The 15,014-nt window shown below is 41.9% G+C and overlaps 1 protein-coding gene across 7 annotated transcripts in view; it reads right to left on the bottom strand.

The window, feature by feature from the left end:
- robo1 (roundabout, axon guidance receptor, homolog 1 (Drosophila)) overlaps nucleotides 1-15,014 on the bottom strand; it is a 202,505-nt gene that overhangs the window by 95,559 nt on the left and 91,932 nt on the right. The window contains exon 1 of one of the 7 annotated variants that reach the window (XM_046074724.1): nucleotides 9,184-9,244. The exons of the other annotated variants lie outside the window; for them this stretch is intronic. The gene's annotated coding sequence lies outside the window, so the exon portion shown is untranslated. Of the gene's footprint in view, nucleotides 1-9,183; nucleotides 9,245-15,014 lie in introns of those variants that run through there. 7 annotated transcript variants of the gene reach the window in all.

The raw sequence follows: 15,014 nt of genomic DNA, 5'->3' as shown, positions 1-15,014 counted from the left end.
TCCATGACTTTTCATAACTAGGATGAAGAAGTGGTATCAACCACAACAGTAATCTGTCCTGTTTTGAAATGGTTGAGCTCAGAAAAGCTCTAAAGTGATTAACAGTCTCATTCTGCAACATCGGGGCTTGCTGAGGAAAAAAACATCTTCAAACTATTATCTTACTTGTGTGAAAAAGTTGAAAAAACTGAAATATTCAATTATAATTATACATTGGAAAAAACTGATAATCCTTGACTTGTCCAGGAAGCTTATCAAATCCCTTGACATTCCCGGTCTCCTTTAAGATATTCCTTAAAACCCCATGACCAATGGGAAACCTGTTAAGATAAAAATATTTTCCAATTACTTCTCTGGATTCCTCAGAAAGACCAAATAGCCAAGGTGAGACAGGTGCCTATAAAATATCTAGTCAACCATTTCCATCCAGCAAACCTTTTGTCTACAAGGCGGATAGATGCTCATTCTCAATCTGTAGCTGAGAGGATTAACGGACGGGCTAAGGGAGAGTCTTATCACACCTTGCAGAGATAAATCAGACAGGGATACGGCGCTGCTCGCACACTGCTCTGGAGAGCAGCAGAGAGGAAGACAGAGGCATCTGAACAGAAAAGCCACACACAGCCTCCTCACCAGACTGTTTGTTTAAAACCTGCTTTAAGGGTTTATGTTCTGCTCTGCCCACCCTCAGGAATCGGGAATGAGTGGCCAATGGCCATGGGCCCCAGGGTTGTTTGGAAGGGCAAAATGGTCACCTTGATCTCTTCTCCTGTGACAGTTTCCAGACAACAAGAGACAAAAAGGCTGTCTGCCGAGAACTTGGCCTAGTTTCTTTTCTACCTTTGACCAGACTCTCTGATTTTTCACCTCTCTTGGGAGTATCCTGACACCCTCTCATGTATTCTTGTTTTGTGGTATAAATACAATCAAAAGTCCCACTGTTTTCACCAAGGTGGAAAACAACAATCTGACCTGTGAACCTTAAGAATCAAATTCTCACATAAATGAAAGAAAATACTGAATTTACAAAGTAATTTGTGGCAGGCAACCAAAAGTCCAACAAAACTGTGACATCTAACTAACATCCACACTGTTACTCAATACTACATTACAAGTGAATCTGGACCTTTCCCTTGTGTCCTACATCATAAGCTATATGGCTTCTAAGAGTGGTCAAGATGAATAATAGTTGATGTTCCAATTTAATATATTTATAGTTATATAAGGACAGCTATAATAATGTCTATGTGTTTGGAGGACAACACTGGCTTTCTGTGGCTTTGCCCAAGGGGAAATAGTTGGAATTTTGTGCGGGATGAAAGAAAACCATATTTAAAAGATACAATTCAAGCTTAAAAGCAGTGCAGCAGAAATTATTTTTGTAGCAATGTTTATCTCAAAAGAGCTTAAGCAGCATGTGATCTAGTCATTGTGAAGGATTTGTTCTTGCAGCATTTCTTGTTCTTGCCCACAGTCATTGTTGAGACTTATCATTTATGCTATTTTTCAGAAAATAACTTTTAGGAAGGACATATACTGAACATATGCCTCAATAACAGGAGGAGACATTAAATATAATCTTAGAGCTAACTGTTGAAAAATTAAACTATACAAGCATAACAAACCCATAAAGAAACCTTCCTTTTTATACACAATTTCCATTAAGGGGTGGGGGGTGGGGGGTGTGAACCACCCCAAGCAATTAGAAATTATTGATCTGCAGAATTGTCTCAACAATTGCTAATTACAAAGCGCTTCAGTCTAAATGATTACCCGATGACATGCACATTTCAGAGAGAATAAGCCAACAGGAATCTTGATAGAGTCCATGTGATTAAATGATGAAATATGTGCGGCTGATGGGCAATTATAGTCTTGGAGGGATATTCAGTGTCATTATGGGATTACTTTAACAGCTGATTAGATCAAGAATACACTCCCATTATCATGATTCATATGTAGTGGAAGCTATAGCTTATAATCAAGAATAATATGTATAGAGAAAGGTGTAGAGTGAACACAGATGGTGGTGGTGAAGAGAGCTCTTTCATCTTAAAACACTGTCATTTATTTTTGCATATGAAGAAGCCCCCCCCTCTCCCATTCATAGTCAAGGTGACCTCTGGCGCATGAAACATCAATAGATCAGGTGCAGACCAACTGTTCCATTGAAGGTGGGAAGCTGAAAGGAATCATAGCACTTCAAAGAAACCATTGGCAAAACAGAGAAAAAAAGAGAGTTCTTATAACAGTTGACATCAATCAATAAATGTCCAGGAAATGGATTCCCATTCTGTTGACCAAAAGCAGTACTGGAGCGGAATCTTTATTCTAAGCCTCCAGTAGAGCGCAATGGCTGTGAAAAGTTTAAGAGCATGAATTACATTTAAGAGCAACTTGCATTGTGAACAAACTCTGCAGCGCCTGGGGATAAAAGCCAGCTGTCAGGCCACAGTGGCAACTGAGTGCTTCACCACTGAGGACAGAGTATGTTTGCCAACAGCAAATAACCGCCTCTGGCCCATTTAGTACCATCTCTTTTTCTTTTCTGCAAACAAAAGCAGTCTGCCACACAGATGACACGAGCTCTTCTCAGTGGCTACCACTACACCGCCCGATCAAACACAGAGCCGTATGTGGAACGAGCCCAAAGCCAACACAGTAAAGAACTCTGAACTAACCATAGTACATGAACACTACATACTGCCAGGCCAACATGGAGGAATTTTAAGTCCCTTCTGTTTTGGCTCATTTGTTATCCCGTCATCTGCTTTGCATGTGCAAGTGTTCATTGGTCATGAATTGAATTTGAACTTAATACAAATTAATACCTATATGATTTTTTTAGACTAGGAAATGTACAGTATTCATTTATTACCAGTTTTAAAGTGATACAATATTCAATACAATATGTAGACCTGCAGTCACGACTGGTATTAACATCAGTCAACAGAGGCCAAAGTCCAAAGTCAAATAAAAAGGCAGGGAGGTAGGTGAGTAGCTATAGAAAATAAAAATCAGACTGAGTAACATGAACAGACCACACCTTAAGTCTATAGTGGGTTAGAACAGGAATCAGCCTGCTTGGTTATCACACATTATTGCTACGGCCCTAACACAGAGGAAGAAAAATATTATAGTGGAACAGACTGGTATAAAATGGCCCAATGCCATGGGCTGCAAGCGAGTAGAAAAAAGAACAAGGAAACTATTAAAAAAGTCTAGGTATGAGAGTTGAGACTGACTTTAGGGAGATATCTCAGCTGGCAAGCACTCAAACAACCACCAAAAGCGACCACATGTAACTATAAACACACATGCACTCACAAACAAATGTCACACAAACATGAATATCACACTCTCAGAGACATGCACACATACATTCTATGGCAGCATGCTCATAGCAAGAGAGTTGCCAGCTGTCAGAGATCTTTGAGAGAACAGAACACCACCTGTCCCCTTATCTTCCCCTCATGAGCCAAGAGAGACTCTCTGTCCAAATGGAGCCACCTCCATCTACTCTCTCATCCAATGCTTAATGGCAGCTTGTCTGCTATTTTCTCTTCGACAATTTATCCTCGTCTTTGTTGTTCCTTCCCATCTCTCCTTCTGCGCATTTGATCTCAAAGCACCGGATTCCATGCAGTTATTTTAATAACTGACGAGAGAGTAAATGTTGTACCTGGAGTCCTGGTGGTGATGAGACCTGATGACGTTTAGATTGGAGTTAAGGTGGACAGTTTTGCCAGATGTTGCTCCTGTTGTTGCCAGGAATTTGGCCATCAGGTCAGTGATAGTGCATGTATGTGTGTGTGTATGATGGGGTGCAAGGTCAGCATGTCTCTGTCTCTGTGTTTACATTATCTCACTCATCCACCTCTTTCCTATGTGTGCCATTGTTTTGCTTTTAGTTAGCCGAGTGTTTGGGTGCAGACAGATTGATAAAAGCCAGGCTGAAACATGGGCAAACTCCAACCACAGCTAAACCCATTTTTCTCTGCTTTCTGTGTAAACACAAGCCAATATGATACCCTTACAGACCCTTGAGAGTGAGCATTGCGGGCAGCAGGTTTTGGTCCTAAATGATAACACAACCAGTCCTGACACACACACACACTCACACACACACACACACACACACACACACCCCTTCCTGCTCATACTGTACGCACATGTACACACTCAACAGGAGCACTTTAGCCTGGGAAAGACTAGTAGAAGAAATGAGTGATGGCCCAACCAGCTGTCTAGGAGTTATGGTCTGAATTGTAGAGGCCAGGCTGATGTTTTTCAGACAACCCGAGTAGCGCTATAGCAGATGGAGGTCACCACAGTGTAGCATAGCTAAAATTAACCCAACAGCTTTGCATGAATTAAGCCGGGCCCCTGGGCAGGGAGCCTGCATCCCACAGGACTGAGGCGGGTACCGAGCAGGGTGAACCAAGCCGGCAGGGACCAGACCGCAGCTGAGGAAAGGTTTCACAAAATCAGCAGGGTCCCCCTCTGTCTCAGATCAGTCACTCCAACTCCTCTGAGGTTGAAAGTGAATTTACATGGCAGTGGTGAACCTTGGGTAATGTGATTAAATCCTGGCAACACACTGAGCGATGATTAACTTATTCTCTACCCTCTCTGTGCCCTTCCATGCTGCATCTTGCATCTTTGTCAAGCAATCAATAAGCCATTATAGCTCCAAACAGTGGGGCAAATTAACTTACGGGCTCCACCTGCAGAGTCGGCACTCACCACTAATCCTATTGGCAGGGAAAAATGAGACTGGAAGCAAAAGCTAGGTTCCGAGATCATCTGCTACCACACCATGATGATGCTCACACATAAAGCAAAACAGGTTCTGAGGTCCAAGCATGGTACTAGCAGTAACATTTTAAGGATGTACGGAAGTAGGGGGGGTTATACGGTGCCTCTTATCAGTGAATGCATTAAATGCACTACAAGTACAAGAAAGGTATAATAGTTAAATATGTGTTGAAAACTGGCATGGTGTCAAATTCTAAGCTATTTTTAGTGAAGTGACGGGAAAAGCTTTATGCCGCCCAGTCACTGAAGGGCTTTCTATCCCATCCATCAGATGGGAGCCAATCAGCTAAATAGAGCTGAGGCACCACTGACAGATTAGAATCTGATACTAGTGGAAGAGAGACAGAGAGACAGAGAGAGAGACAGAGACAGACAGAGAGAGAGAGAGAGACAGAGAGAGAGAGAGAGAGAGACAGAGACAGAGACAGAGACAGAGAGACAGAGAGAGAGAGACAGAGACAGAGAGAGACAGAGACAGAGACAGAGACAGAGAGAGAGAGAGAGGTCTGGAAGGAAGAATAGAAATGTCACCCCCGAGCCTTACAGCAGCACTATGGTCATACAATACCGGGCCTCACTGAGTCAGATGTCAGCTATTTCAAACTTACCCACAGCAACTGACTACTGTTTGAATTTTGAATGGATCCTCTCTACTTTTCTCCTTTTACACATGACGTCCCCCTGTCTGTCTTTTATCCGACTCTTTGCAGTGTATGGTTACATGGAGATCCTTTTGTGTCCTTGCCACACCCAGTGTAGAAAGGTCAGGCAGGAACAAAGAAGAGGTGAGAGTGTATCTGTTCTATTCATCGCTCAGTCAAGCTAGCCTTCTACTTATGGTCCTAATTAGACTATTGTCTATGTTTACATACACTCCATTGAAGATGATTATGTTCACTGCACATTTAGTTAAGCCTAAGGTGGGTAAACAACATTCTTTAAGTTAATACAATGACATAGATCTTTAAACAAGTCAAACAAAATCTTTCAGACATGACCTGCATGCTTTCAGTTACATTCAGTGTTCATCCATTTCTTTTCACGTCGTTTTTCATTAGTGCATCATTCCTATGGCAATGGAGTCAATACCTTAATGTGTAAGGTGAGACCTAGTGTGCTGAATATTTGGGGCTTAGAAATGAACTGCTAGCATTACAGAAAGGTCAGGATAACAGAAAGCTTGCATAAGAACTACACCGTGATAATGAGCCACAACTCTCATTCATACCGGTCCTATTTTAGGACACACTCTTGTATTCATGACACGACAAGGATAAACAAATTTTCTCGCAATTGTTACTTTAATGATCAGATTAGCTACCACAGCAACCAAGGACAATTAGATGACAACTGAATGCCATCATGTATCCCCTGTTTGCGTTTGTCATTGACTGATGGCAGGGCTGTGATGATCTGTAGTCAGCAGCAAGTAGACTGCATTTCATTTGTAGCCAGATAGCACAAGGCAGATCATTATCAGTGTTTTGGTCTACTGCTTAGCTCACCAGCTCTTCCTGCCTGCATTGCTCCAGGCTCAGCTACATGCTACAAAATATGCCCCCCCGCCTTTCCCGTCCCTTCAAAAGGGTCTTGGGAGTAAACCCCACCTCCTTGCCTCAATCTTTTTTCTCTCTCTCAGTTCACAGGAGACAGAGTGAGGCATAGCAACACAGTGGGGAAAAGGTAGAGGGAGAAATAGAATAAGAGAGGAGAGGAAAAGAGGAGATTCCGTGTTGGAAAGGGAAGACATATCAGATCAAGGCTGATATAGCACAAGTCTGGAACAGACACTGTTCCCTGTGTTATCAGTCCACTGAACCTGAGCAGAATCAGCCTGTCTTCCTATGGCTACTGAAACTCACCTGTATTTTGGAGAAAGCTTGTCAAGTGTGTGCCCGACATTTCCCTGGTCTTCCTTTGTACCCTTGCTGTACTTAACCAAGGGTTCACAGCTAGATGTCTGCACTGTGCTGGGAGTTGGTTAAGAGTTAGAGGATAGCTGAAAAACTATGGATAGGTGACAAATTGGTGGTTTGTCTCCTAGGAGTAAACAGTAAAGACAAGGGGAAAAAAACATGCCAGCTCAAGGGCCACGCAGGATCACCTTGTGTGTGCAGAGTGTGCCCCATGAGCAAATTTTTCTAACTTTGCCAAAATGTTGGCTGAAAATCCCTGAAGTTCCAGTCTCCAAACCCCTTAATCCTCCCTAACTCCATCGTCTCGGATCGAGGAGCATGATAGAAGGTTTCAAGTGAGGGCTTAACCCAGGTTTAATAACCACAGCGTGTCCGCAGAGCACAACACCTCATCATATGACCAGACACCAGAATGCAAGAATGTAGGCATGCACAAACCTCACACACACATAAACACACATATGCACAGCCTCTCTGGCCACAGGAGAGGCTCAAATCAAGAGGAGATTACACCTCACAACAAGAGTAATACCCAGTCTTCTTCAGAAGAAGTGGAGATTAGAGTCAGCGGCATGCATTCATCTGGTTCTCACAACCACTGACACACAGCTTACCACCAAAAGCATTTATCACATGTGGAGCAGAGCCAAAGACACACCTCAAACAAATATGGAAACATGTTGATAAAAGATGCACACTGAAACATGCACACACATTAACAACATAGATGGAGAGGAAGTAAAGGTACTCTGCTATCAGTGGTCCTCCTGAGTGATAGTACAAGACCAATGGACTCAAGAGCTCACATACTGTATCTTATCTGCTCGAGACTAGCACTTCATGATGTTAATATCATACTTGACTATCCTGGGACCCTGCACCCATCCTACTCAGTAATGTACTATTGCCTGAGGCAAGGATTACATAGATAAATAAGCAGTCACTGTGGAGACAAAGGAGAAAAGCTCTGACACACAAGAGTTTAGAGGCATCCAGACAGAAGGCTGTATAGTAACTCTACATCCTGAGATGTGTGGGCAATGTAATCGTGTGTAAACTGATGGACTGCAAAAAGTTCCTCAAAAACAGAGGAAAGTGGACTCCATAAGTCAGCGTTCCCTTCCTTGTTAACAGAAACAAACCAATTTCCTACATGAATGCACACTAATGGCGCTTTTCCATTAACAGTAGCAGCTCAACTCGCCTCGCCTCGATTCGACCATGCTCCGTTTTCCATTGCAGATAGCACCCAGAGATAGTATCCCTCTATGTAGCTGGTCGTCATCGCGACGCAACACACAACTCAGCAAGGTTCAATGCGACATGTGCGACACACACACCAGCGATCCACACAGCTTTCTCTTTATTTAAGTTAAAACGTTTCATTACTCAGAATTTAAAGATAGATAAGCGGTATGAAAACCTTACAGCTGTGTTTTCCTCTGTCGTTGTTGCTGCAGCGGTATCTGTGACGGTGGGAGCAGAGGGCTCTGTGAGCGGGCGGCTGGCCTTGTGGAGCTCTTGTTTTCACGTGACATTTTAGTATTGCCTCAGCTCGCTTGGAACCTCGATGGAGGTAATACGAAAAAAAGTACCTGGAAGCAGGTAATGTTAGTGTTCACACAAAGGCGTTTTAAGCGAATAAACACAGCCCGCGGATACTACAGCTATATCAGGATCAGAATTACTTTATTGATCCCCGAGGGCAAATTCTTTTGTCACAATTGCACACTTGTCAAGGTAGATAGATAAAGACTATATAAATATGAGTATAAATATAAAATATAAAGACAAATATAAAGGAGTGTGGGTATGTACAATATTTACATTATTAAGAATTATTATGGTGAACCATAAAGTACTAGTGAATAAATAGCAGCAGAGAATATTGCACATTAATTATTAAACAGGTAATACCGCACAGAAAATACATAATAAATATATGAACCCAAAGTAAACCCATTGCTGTGATTTAATTGCAATAAACGGATCAAACTGATGCCGAAATAACTACAATATGATGCCGTTTTGTTTGACATATGAATTCATACTCTGTCAGTTCTGTTGGCAAGTCAGCAGGACGACAACTTTTAAAATACGTGTTTTCTGAATGGAGTTCCGATCGATCAGGGCATATGCTATGCTAACCTGTTCAGAGTAAAGTACAACGATAGCTGGAATAAAGTTACAGACACACATTTTCTAATCTCACCAGGTAGTTCAACTTCCTCGCTTTCTTTTCTCCAAGTAATGTCCAGCTTTGTCCGGTTTTTATATAAAAATGAAGTAGCAGTCCAGCAGAACTCTGGTGCCATCCGACGCGAACAACAACAGTCGAACCGGATGTGCACGGAAGCTAGCTGCCGAGAAGCGCAAGTGAAGATAAATCAAGTTGTAATTCCAAAAGCTAAAGTAAAAAGCTAATTTAATAAAACCAGTTAACTCTGACCTTCTCCCGTGAGCAAACGGCGTAGCTGTCAGAGCAGAATCCATACCGACTATAGGTGTTTATTTCTCCGAAAGCTGCAGCACTGCTCCCTGTGCACTTCCCCTTCTTTAGCAGCTCCCCGTCGGCCTGCGGATTGTCATTACACCGCTCGGCAGGTCCTCTCGAAACAACACTCCAAAGTCGCCCAAGTTGAAAAATTTGAACTCGTGCGAACCAGCGAATGTCGCGACAAACGCCCGGAGCGAATTCACAGGAATTCGCGTCATTGCATTGACTTTGTATGTAATAAAGCTGCCCAAAACGCTGGATTCGCTTTCGGTGTGAACGCACCTTTACAGGTACAACTTTTCCACAATGGAAAAACAAAGGCGAGCAGAGTCGAGCTGGTACTATGCAGTGGAAAAGGGGCTTAAGAGGAGACCCGGAATGCAAAAACAAAGAGGATGTCAGAGTAAAACAGCTGTGTTTAGCACATCTAATGCATTTATTTCTCTCTCTTTATATAGAGAGAGATCAAACAGGCAAATATCTATCACACCAAAGTACCTCATTCACCAAGCCTCTGTATTTATTGTTTTATTGACAATCAGTGACAATCTGATAATTGAGATGATAAGAGGGAAATCACAGGGAACCACATGAAATAACTTCTTCCTCGTTAATTTGGATTTTCCTTTTTTTAAAGTTTCAAACTGTTCCTAGCTTTTTCTTTCTTCTTTGTTTTCTATAGGAAGAAAAGACACAGAAGGATGGATGAAGGGGGTTCTGGTGTACTTTCGGAGGCCCTCCCCTGTCTTCCTTGGCCCAGTAGGCTGTCAGAGACGGATAGAGCATGGAGTGATTGATGGGACTTTGGGCAGGCTCCTTTACCCATGTCTGTACACCTGCCCCTTTAGCTCATGTACAGACTCCTTCATACAACACTCTGCTAGACATTGTTCACTAGACCAGTTTAGACACACTGACAGATTGATGGAATCAAACACAGACATACACACAAATTCCCCAAACACAGCAAGTCTTGCGTCACCCAATCTTGTTCTATCGAAAGCTTCATTCTTATATAAACCAATCCATTCATACTATGCTCACTCTGCAGGATGTGTGTTCTCTTTAGGTTTGGTGCCAGTGTTAGCTGTGAAATGACATAAAGCACCTAAAACTTCCCTGTTCTAGCTATAATTCGCTGCTACACTGCTCTCTTTCCGATGGTGAGCATTTTTAGTGCTTGGCCTGGCAACTAGCTAGCAGTATTTGTGTTGGTGGGGGAGGGTTATCCTTGTGTGTTCGTGAAAACCATGATCTAAAAATCCCCAAATCAGTGTGGCATTTGATATCTTTTTACATGACTGAAAGAGACATGAGCCTCATGTTTCTCTTTACTTCAGGCTGCGGTCAGCACAGGGAGTGACTTCTGCATTTTGGGTCAGTTTTGTCAAGCCAATATCTGCCAGGATGTGTCAACGAGGTCACGGTTTTAAGGTACATATCCAGGTCACTAACAAGCACAGTATGCTATCAGAGACAGCACACATTCTTGTAATGCTGGCCTCGTTGTGTATTGCAGATATTCACAACTCAAAATGGCATTTAGGTATCTACCAAACACAGCAAATAGATGCTGCAGGTTTAATTACATGGATTGCATTGATTTATGCAAACACCCTGAAGAGCTAAATATGCAAGGGTCAACAGACCACATGCAACATGCATGATAATAATCACACTCTGCATATATGGATTAATAGAAGACTAATTGGAATGCACATGTGGAAGATATATTCCTTGCAGAGGTTTCACAAAGACTGTCCTGACAGTTATTTGGTGGCGTCCACTGTCCATTGCTTCAGCACCTCTTTCACACACTCAACTTTTGGTGATTGTGTGGTAGCCAGTTGTTTACAATCAAGATTAAAAGCATAGGACTGAAATAGCCTCAGATAAGAGCACACATCCAGCATCCAGTATTCAAAGTAAGATCAACTTAAATTAAAGGTTCCATATAATACAAATTTTCAGGTTCATACTTGTATTTAGGGTTGCTACAAGAAAATGTTTACATGCTTAAATGTTCAAAAAGCACAATATTTGTTTCACTTCTTTCACACACTTATCTTTTGGTGATTTACTAAAGTTACCAGTTACTTTAGCCGCTAACTACTGCCAACAGCAGCTGCTGCTAGCTACTCAGTTAGCCGTGCAGCCTGTCATCCTATTGCTGATTCTCCCTGGACTGGAAGCTTGCGCCCCGGGCGTGTGTTGGTATTTACACCTCTAACAACAGTACAGAAGCTTTGGACCACTGGTTCAGATCCAGCTGATAACACCAGCTCTAGCTCTATGGAATTGCCGCTTCTCTGGAACATGGGCTGGTGTATGTAAATTTTGGGCGTGTAAATATTAATGAGCCCAGATGTTACATCACATATAGTGCTCTTTGGCATTCGCCCATTTTTCTGGGGTCTTTTGAATGTGCGAAATTTACATATGATGGAGGAAACAGTGTTGATTGAGGCTCACGTTATGTCAGTTCCATGTGCTGAACTCTTCTTATTCAACTAAGCCAAGGTAAATACAGTATTCCATTCTACGGCACTTTTAAAACATAATACATTAAATGAATAAACATGGATTTATTTTGAAACCAACAGTATGCATACAAAACTTTATTACACTGGCATGAAACAGTGAATTTTCTTAGAGAGGCAGAGTACAGCTTCAACAGCCACACACACACACACACAGAGATTGTGTAAGGGGTCTGCATTCAAACATAAAACAGATTGGAGTGGAGGCCAAGGAGAGTCTGTGGTGGAGCCCACGCCTCAGCTGCATGTTGACTCATGAAGCAGACCCTGGCTGTGCCGTTTGCACCAATTTGCTCTGAACCTCCCTGAGACAAATAACTGCCACAGAGCTGTAACACACTCTGCCTCCAGTCTCCTGGCAGATTGCCAGCACACTCACTACTGCTTCTACTGGGGTTAGCTGTCCTGCTTTTTTCTCCTTTTGCTCTTGCTCTCTCATTATTTGTGTTTCTTTATCTCTACCTAGCTCACTTTTTCTCCCTCTTTACCTCATAGACTAATTTTATGTTTGGAACTTAATATTTGCTGAGCAGGATAGATTAAAAGGAGTCCAGAGGATACCCCATAATAACAAAAACAGAGAGAGTGATGTGAGCAAGTCAATGGAATTCAAAAACAGAGAGTTGCTGCACTATACTGCCACTCTTGTAATAAGTTAATGAAAGGCAAAAACCATGACAAATAAATAATTACTGTACCACCAGATAGTGAAAGAAGCTGTTTCAGTCATAGGGCTTCGTCCATTTCATTGGGTAGCAGTACAGAAATAATGAGGAGTAACTAGGAGATATGGGTGAGAGCAGGGGAGAAGTAAATGTGCGATTAGAGTAAATTCAGATGTTATGTGTCAAGAGGAGGGGGAAGGAGTTGTGCTGAATGGGACAGCATAAAGAGCAAAGGGTCTTTGAGAGCCAAAAGATGTACTACAAGGGATTTCCTGCAAGAGTTAGATGCGAGTCCTCAGATCAGTGAGAGGTGGCAATGCTAGCTTCAGACTGGCGCATGCCAGCCAACTGTCCTCCACTCTGCAGATGACCCTTAGGTATGGCCCCAATTCTGTCAGGATGAAATCTGCCTCTTTTAACACATCTGAAGCCCCGACCTTCCCCAACTAATCAGAGTGTCCGCAAAGCCAGCTGGCTGCACATGGTGACAAGAGTTTTCACAGAAGCATCAAGATCAATGAGATTCTGAGATAAACTTGGCTGAATAGAGTTATATGCAATGGACCAAATTCAAGTAAACATCCCTTCGCTTCTGTTGTTAGTGGCTGTAAAAAGTAAACCCTGCCTCTGGAGAGAAGAGTTTGTGTGTGGATATAAGGCCTACAGCCAACCCTGTGCGGTCAGCACTACGCAGTCAGCCAGGCCACTAGACAGCAAGCCCTGAGGTTATCGCCTGCTCAAGTGGAGCAGTGTGCCGTCCATTACCTCACTTTACTATCTTCTCATCCAGGAAAAGGGAAACAAGCTATTCATAGAGCCTCTCAGGGCTTCACGGATAGCGCTGGGTAAAGGAAATTACTGTGACATATCACATACACTATACTGCACACATATTGTAGTGTGTCTGTCAGTAATTGCTAAATAAGATGTGATGAAATCGTCAATTAAATCGTCTTGCTGATTTGTAGCATTTTGCTTGGTCAGTGTAAATGTCAAAATGAATGGCATATAAAGATGCACAGGATATAGAAACTTAACTGCAATGTTTCAAATACTTTTTAGTAAAAATTAAGTCTGACCTTAATCTTAGTTCTTTATCACTTGGCAGCTGTTTAGCACAAAGGAAGTTCATTATTTGACGTCAACATCTCTAATGCAAAGAAAACAATAATATAATAGGAAAAGAATCCTATCTTAAGCTTGTTTGAATACACGAGGCAAACAGGATTCATGGTAAATGCATTAGCTATGGCTTGGGGTTAAGAGGCTGAGATAGACAGATTGTGGGCTGTACTGTACATGTGGTTAATGATAAACCAAACAAACTGGGTTAGCTCTCCTAGCCTGACAAAACAGGACTTGTTGAAACTTGGATTATGTTAACAATCGCTGGTGAGTAAAGGGAAACTGTAAAAGCCAGGCTGTTAAAATAACATCTCCAAAAGGTTGAGTTTTTAGCTTTTAAAGTGAAAATGTTACAGGGGGGAGCTAGGCAAAGTAAACAAAATTAAAACCACAACTTCCTTCTTTAGAGTTTCATTAGAAATGAAATGTTAAGCTCATAACAGTTATGAGTATGGTATGACAAACATCTTGACATAATGACAACATAAATTCCAAAATGCTCTAAACTGTTCTTATATGCCTTCATGAGTCAGATTTATGCCTTATCGTTTCTTCACTCTGGAGTTGAATGAAGCCTTGTAAAGACATTTCAGTGTTCCTGGGCCTTTTCTTTTTCTACTGACTGTCTTTCCGCAGGTTTCCATCCCGGTTGCTCCAACAACATAATTATATGTAGTTAAGCATGGGCTGCAGAGAGGGGAGTGAGAGACACCAACTAAGCGAGAAGGAGAGAGAGGGCTGGAGCACCGTGGCTTGTCATTATGGGTCTGTTTGAACCTTATACAGAATAAGCAGACCAAACTTGAGACTGAGCCAATTGTACTCTGTACTCTGGTCCTTGCGAGTCCCGCCAAGCGTCTTGTTTTTCTACATGAAAAACCCACCCCTGAAATAAACACTATATATCATCTACTACTAGGTTAAATATTTTTAGCATTCTGTGGAAAATTGTAACATTTCCAAACGCATATTTTTCTTGTATTTGTATTTCATGTAATAATTTGTCTCTAAAGTTGTTTGGATAATTGAATTTAAATTGCACAGAATTCAAATTTTCATGTTGACAAACTTGGCTGGTGTTAGATACTGCAACTGTCCAACTGGACAACCACTCCATACTGCATTTCTGGAGCTAATCTCCTCTCTGATCATTTGAAGGAAGACTGTTACTCTCAATTTCACAGCAGAGCTCAAGTAATACACTATAAAATATATATGTGTATGATCAAGAAGCCTTTAAAAGGTCCCTGATGCTCATTATTTACTACATTTTACCTAAGCTGACAATGAAAATGGAAAATATAAAAAAATAGCATTAAAAGTAGAGCAGTGCATCTGTATACTCCAGAGATCCCACTAATGCATCTTAAATCCAAAAATACACAGCAAGCAGTCCCACTCTATCTAGTCGACACCTCATACCCACAACCATTACCCTCAAAAAGCCAAGAAC

This window comes from Micropterus dolomieu, linkage group LG17 (genome assembly GCF_021292245.1).
Source record: "Micropterus dolomieu isolate WLL.071019.BEF.003 ecotype Adirondacks linkage group LG17, ASM2129224v1, whole genome shotgun sequence".
Classification (NCBI taxonomy): domain Eukaryota; kingdom Metazoa; phylum Chordata; class Actinopteri; order Centrarchiformes; family Centrarchidae; genus Micropterus; species Micropterus dolomieu.
Note: the sequence above shows the minus strand (reverse complement) of the source record. Positions and strands in the feature narration are given on the sequence as shown.